Here is a 7,704-nt window from a genome sequence, read left to right as displayed (position 1 = left end):
TTGTCGACATAGATTTTTGACAGCCGTACACAATATTTTCAAGGAAACTAAGGGAATAAGTTGCATCTGTGTTGGCAAAAGAAAGGTTATTGATTTTTTTTTAATGTTCGTGACAAAGGAAATCTGCATGTCTGACAGGTGGTATTATGAGACCATCTTAGTTGCTGGTAACTTTATCTTGACAAGTGTGCTATTTTTAGCACCTCCAAACATCGACTTCTCATTCAATTTACTCTTGAATTTTAAACATAATCAATAATTTTGGAACATAGTTTTAACAAATAATCCTGAACTTAAATTGTAAGTTAAAAATTGTTAAGAAACTAATAAAATTGAAAAAGCCTTTAGCAAAAAATGTCTGAGTGAACAAATCAAGGAGAATTGTGGGTAGCCTCACTTACTGTGTACAGCATCTCACCTGTGGTGCATCAGCTACGTTGACAGCAGACCACGGTTCTGGAAAAGACCGAGGCTTTTAATGACAGTTTTAGTTACAATGTTGCTTTACAACTCACCTATCCAACCATTTTAAAGGGGCCATCAAGATAGCAAGAACAACCAGTTTTTTTTTTACCGAACAGGATCTCTCTCTAACATTTTCCTCGACAGCATATCACACACAACACACACACACACACACACACACACACACACACACACACACACACCTACACACACACACACACACACACGGACAGGCAGACAGACATCGCTATGACATTAGCCCACGTGTTCACACACGTGAGCTAAAAATTGCAACAAACCACCCTACTGAAATGTGCACTTGGGCGTATTTGTAGATTCGACGTACACGGCCTGTAACGCCGTAAGTGTCAGATTTAGGATGTGTTAGTTTCTGCCAGTCACACCCCTAGGGAATTTAAGCCGACTTAATCGACAGGACAGGAAGTGGATACGTTACGTTAGCGTTTACATTACCTTGTAAAATCGTAAACGCCAAATTTCATGCTTGCCCGATCTGTCTGAGGGACTTGCCAGAATCCCTTGAGTAGATCAAATTTTGTCGAATACTTCGCTTTTACTACTCGATCGGTGCAATAATCAAACCTCGATATCTGAAAAGTGTCCGTCTTTGTGAATGTGTATACTTTTCTGTAATCAGTCTTGGCACAGGTATGCATGGTTAACTCTAGTTAATGTTACTTGATTGAATAAGGGTATGTGACTTTATCCCGGAGGTATTTCAATTTCGTTCCATTCAGTCTGTAAAGATGTTGTTTCACAGGCTCATTGTCGCCTATGTCAATATGGTGATAAATAATGTTTGCCATTGTTTGAATATCTCGGAACAAATTTTCATATTTGTAGATCAGTTATTTCACCTAGTGTTGTTGTGTAGGCGGAAGATGTGCCAACTTAGACTCAGGATCGTCTAGGAATTCTGAATTTTGAAGTTTGACCAATAGCCTCAAGTCAGTTTCACTATTACTACATCATAATAGTTTGAACTGACTTCACTGACAGAATGTGGTAACACTTGCATGATCCTTAATAGGCTATCTAACATCTGTACTGTCCCCAATTTATATTAAAATGATTCTATCCGCCAAATATAAGAACAATATAGAATTTCTATCAATATGCTAATTACTGTTGTAAAAATATCTTCACTTGTATTTAACATGACCTTCCAGAAAGTTCTAGACTAATTATACTCAAAGTCATGAAAACGAATAACATAAATAACCAATTATTGTGAAAATAAGATGATTGAAGTTTGTAAAACACCATAATTTCATCCTCTTCTGTTATCAATTTTTTTTTTCAATAATTAAAGCAAAGTATTTTCACGTCAAACATGTCTCTACTTTTCGCAAATGGAAACTGAAAAGAAAGGCATCATCAGATTTTATGATATCACAACCCACCAACCACTTACATCACAAAGTACATGTCATGTGACCTAATGTCTGCTAATATCTGCTTCTTCGACCAAGCTGATATTGGTTGTATTGCAAATGGTAATTGTACGATATGGGATTCCACAAGGTCAATGTGAAGAGGTCTTCAGTGATGGACTTGGTCAATCTTACACAATTTTATAATGCTTCAAGTAAGCCTTTCAAAACAGTGTTATTCCTTTCACTCGGCAAAATGCTTGATATACAACAATATATACATATATATTGATTCTGTACATGTGTCAAATACATTAAGTACACGCGTACGTATACTAATAAAATGCATAAAACTATAGTGTACACTTGGTGTGCAAAGATCTGCATTACGTATACTCATGATCTGCATAGATATACGCTACGTATATCAATGTATTGAAATGTTCCATATATAAAGATATACGTTACATATGCAATTAATATTGCATTTCATAAATATATATATATATATATATATATATATATATATATATATATATATATATATATATATATATATATATATATATATATATTGTCTGACATTTTGAACACATGACGAGAGAAACATGGTAACGGAGCTTTATTTTTAAGAACCATATTCCATCTTTAGCCTGTCACAAAAGTACAGACAAGCTCACACTGAGGGCGGAACGAATTTCAGATGGTCACGAGTCAGTGAGCATCTGTTTGCCCAACAGGACACTCAGAGACAAAAAGACTTTATACACGAGTCAAACTGTTGAGCTCTTGACTTCAAATTCAAGGTACTACAAACAAATATACTGCCAAGGTAAACAAGTATATAGATATTATAATATAGGTGTTTGTTTTACGTCCATCAAATTATTACCGTTACCTTGACATTGGTGCACAGGACATTGCGTTTGACAGTGCTTGTGGCTTTCAAATGTGTTTCTATTAGGTGCCGCACAACTTTGTGTGTGGACAGTTTCTTACTTTCAGCAGTAATTGATATTAAAACAGCTAAGCTGCATTGTAGATAAAGTGAAAGTAACTGTCAAGTTATCGCCAAAACAGAGTTACCTCATGCTGGTTAACTGAGCCGATGACTTTTGAGTCTGTGGTATGTCCAAGCTAATCCTCCACATTTACATACCCCCCTGTTCATGTGTTTGCCCGCACACATTTTACATTGTGCATAACCATGTACATGTGTTTGTTTCTCACACAGGGGGTGTGGCACTGAATAGTAACCTACTGTAGCCGAGAGTAGGCTTACTGTTCACCTGATATACTTAGCATGATGTCGAAGCCATGCCAAAATTACTACTTTGATTTTACAACTTGACGCGCAACTCCGTTTTCTATTCGACTACTCCACATGCCATTCCACTACTATTCCATTTTCTATTCCACAACACTGTATGCTATTCCGGTTTTTTCCACAACTCTGTATACTATTCTGAATTTCATTTGACAAGCCCAAATTCGATTCTCAATTTCATTTTACAACTCCACATTCTATTCTGAATTCTATTTCACAACTCCACCTCCCATTCTACACCACGCTCTGCGGAGCAGGGCAGTGTTACTGACTATCGAACGAGATTCACAATGGCAGACGTGAAATGGTCCCTTCACACACACAGAGAAATGCGAGCTTGCATAAGTCTGAAAATGCAGCTTAGCACATTGTCTATCTAAACAAGATGAGCGTGCTCGAAAACTGAGATCGATCACGATTTCTAATTATAAATCGGCTGTTTTCGGAAAAGAAACCGCCCGCTGCAATCAGCGGTTTTGTCTATGGTGCACGGTGGGAGGCTTATCGTGTGCGAGGCTCATGGGAAAGACCAAGATTCACAATGGCGTCTGATACGGATATGGTCCCATCGCATAGAGAGAGAAAAGTGGGCTTTGTGTAAGTTTAAAAGCACAGCTTAGCACATCGTGTATCTAGACAAGTTGAGCGTGCTCAAAATAGGAGATCGATTACGATTTTGGATGAAAAATCGATTGTTTTCGGCGGAGAAATTGCGCGTTGCAACCAGTGGTTTTGCCTATGGCAGTCAGCAGGGCTGTGGTGGGAGGCCTTTAGCCGGTAAGGGGTGGACCATTTGATATCCTTGGGGGAGTGGAAAATTTTCGGAAAAAAAGATTCCCACAAATGTCAATAAAAAAATCAGCCAAAGAAACTTGACAAAAACATATGACGCACTTAGGTAAAAGAAAAAATCCGTCAAAAATTACTTTCTGAAACACATTTTTATTTTAGTCTGCATAAGATATACCATAATCTTTGCCAAGAGGGGAGGGGAGAGATGTATTAAAGTACAATGTGTCCTTCCTATAGTTGCATCTGAAGTATATAATCCTGGCCAGTAAATAAAGTAGCTTTTTGATTTTATAACTTTTTGTTTTGTCTATAAGCTTGTTTCTTTTACTGACTTTCGGCATTGCAAAGTAATTCCGAATATTAACATAATGTAATATAAACTTATCATATCTGTGATTGTTGACAACTGTATTAGGGGTCTTTACATTGTTATTTAGGTCATTTCCCCTTCCCCAACACACACTCATTTAATTAGTTGTGTAAGAGAGATAATTTTAGAACAGTAGTTAGCATGTCAATAAAAGTTCTAGATTGTTCTTATATGCTCTTATATAAGCACATGAGTATAAATAGGGACGGGAACTGCTTGCAGTCAGACATTAGGGATCGTGTCTCTTGCGTGTTACTTCAAGTCTTTGGAAACTCCAGCAGTATGAATTTCAAGACTTTTCAAGACCTTCACTGCCACGCTGGATTTATTCTTTGGACTTTGTGAAACTTCAAACCTGCAAGCCAAAGGACCGTTCATTCATCTGACTGACTGTTACAACTCTGAGACAGAGGCTTTGCCGTCCCTGCTGATATAAGTAGCTTGTACACTTTTACAAATTGTATTCTAACCCTGACTTAGCAAATAGTTTTATTTTTTGCGATAAATTTTGTTTATACGGAAGCTGCTGAGTTCACCTTTTGTTCGTTTTCTTTGCACGTAGCAACATTATGACTAATTAACAAGAATTAATTAATTTAGGCAGCTTGCATCGGTACATAAAATGGGAAATACTTAGCAAGCCTATTACAAAGGAACAGTGATTGTTTGTCATATGCTTGCTGATTTTTATTTCAAAATCGTGATCGATCCCAGTTTTCGAGCATGCTAATCTTGTTTATATACAAAATGTGCTAAGCTGCGTTTTTAGACTTATGCAAAGCTCGCATTTCTCTCTCTCTCTCTCTCTGCCATTTTGCATCAGCCATTGTGAATCTCGTTCGGTAGCCTGTAACTGTCCTGCTCCACAGAGCTAGGTGTAGAATGGGATGTGGAGTTGTGAAATAGAATTTGGAAGAGAATATTGAGTTGTGAAATGAAATTCAGAATAGCATACAGAGTTGTGGAATAGAAAACAGAAAAGCATACAGAATGTGGAATAGGATACAGAGTAGTGGAATAGCATGTGGAGTAGTGGAATAGCAAACGGAGTTGCATGTCAAGTTGTACAATCAAAGCAGTAACTTTGACAGTGATTGGACACCATATACTTGGTACTAGATATTTATTTTGTGAATAGACTCTGAACATGTCATGCAAAAGCAGTTATCTCTTCATGTTCAGAAAACAGGTTAAATAAGTATGCCCTTTCATCAAAAGAATGTCCACTGATTTTTGATACCTGTGTCAAGCTCATTACCAGTCACACTAGGGCGTCTAAGTAATCATGCTACTTTACCAGTTTGTGCTGTCGGTGGTGATAGATACGTGCATCTGTCGATGCCAGAAATTTGAACTCATTCAGTGAGAGTTGAATAAAGACAACTATTTTACTACCCATGTTTACTGCACGTTGAAAAATTGAAAATCTGTTTCAAAAGTTGTTTTTGAGATATGAGGAAATGGATACAGACTTTTTGAAAAGTCAGTCCTACAGAGAACCCAACCATAAAATTTTAATAGAAATAGAAAGAGGTACGTCTATTGTCATTAGAGTTCAAAAGGAAAGATACAATTTACCGTAAGTGTTCCAGTCATCAGGCTTTTTCCTTGGATTATAGATTTCCTTAAAACACATTTGCATGGAGAATTGTTATCAATGACAACTTTGAGAAGTATTTAGTTTTATCATGTGTATGTCATACAACTGCATCTGTTATACAATCATGTCCTGAGTTTTTTTTTTACTTCAAGCCTGAGAGAAAAAATGTTCTAACTCAGATTTTCACGGGTTTTTCCCTTCAGAAAACAGCAGAACAAACCATTGAAAGTTTCTTTTATCTATTTTCCCACAATCTACTTAATTTGTCTTTAATGCCATGATATGAAATAAGTGATTACTGTGGAAGTAGCGTATATATCATGGGAAGGCAAACCAAATATTGCTGCCCTTTAATCTAGTTGGTGTGTATTCAAGGAACAAGAGCACTATCAGTTTACAAACCTTGTAAAAGTTAGAGATTAAAGTATCTTAAGGATTATGTGACAATATTTAAAAGAAAAATTCTTCAATGTCACATAGCTTTCAAAACGTTCCACTGTTCCTCATGTAGATGCTGGAAATAGGAAATAGGAAATAGGATAGTAGTTGAAATTGTCTGTAAGTCTGTATTGACTGACACAGTGAATATGTACAGAGATAAATTAAATAATATGCACAGGCTTCATATCTCCCAATGTTATCTCATTGTAGTTTATTTTTCTCAACACCAATACTTTTATTAAAGTGCATTCCTTAATCTAAAGTTACTCAACAGAAATTTTGAATTTATAGAAATATGACCCCAAAACATGGAGCCAAAATGTAAAGTAACACCTATGTTTGGGATATTATAACAGTGCTACACACTCAAAAGATAAAATGATTGATTGGTTGAAAAAATATTTCATATACAGAATGGTTATAGATCCTTACAAGTGAACATATAATATAAAGTGTTGTTACATTCATTTAGTGACTTTTAAAGTAAAACGAAAATTGTGACTACGAAATACACTGGGCAAATGCTTGATATATACAGTGTGCACACATATACAGACTGTTCATTCGTCAAATACGTTTAGTATGCAAATGTGTACTATACTAAACCTGCAGACGTATAGTGTACTCCTGGTGTGCTAAGATGTGCACTATGTATACTCTTGTTCTGCATAGATATACGCTACGTATATGGACAAATTGATATGTTCCACATACAAAGATATATGTAGTGTATACAATTAATTTTGTGTTCCATATACGTCAATAAACGTAAATATACTAAACGGATATAAAGCATTTTACCCAATGAAAAAGTAAAAGGAGCAATATACATCTTTACGTAATCTTGAGCAAATGTCCACATTATTGAAAAAACTATTATACACAAAGTCATCACATGACGATTTCAAGAAACGGATTATGATGATGTTGAAACTTTCTGTAAAACGACAGAAGTAAAACGATTTTTAAGACAAAGTAACTGTGCTTGGCTGACCCAGGATATGGCAAGTAAAAAGAGACTTGATAAAATGGCGTTTACTTAGTTTTATCTGAAAAAAATCAGGGTACTATCAGGTAAAACTTATATTCAGTAATTCAGTAGCTGTCGTTAACTCGTTGTCTTACATAGCTAAAGCCCCAATAGCTGCGAATTTTATGCATTATTTTCGTGATTGTAGTTGCAAACCAAAGTTAGTTCGTGTACATGTGCTAACTAAAGGACATGTATAGAAGTATCACTACTCGCTGATTTGGACCATGCCTGCAAGTTTTTACAGGTTAAGCAATATACGGGTGCCTCATACATAAACTGGCT

Source organism: Ptychodera flava, chromosome 2, assembly GCF_041260155.1.
Source record: "Ptychodera flava strain L36383 chromosome 2, AS_Pfla_20210202, whole genome shotgun sequence".
NCBI classification, from domain to species: Eukaryota; Metazoa; Hemichordata; class Enteropneusta; family Ptychoderidae; genus Ptychodera; species Ptychodera flava.
The sequence above is the reverse complement of the archived record's forward strand: the minus strand, read 5'-3'. Positions refer to the sequence as shown.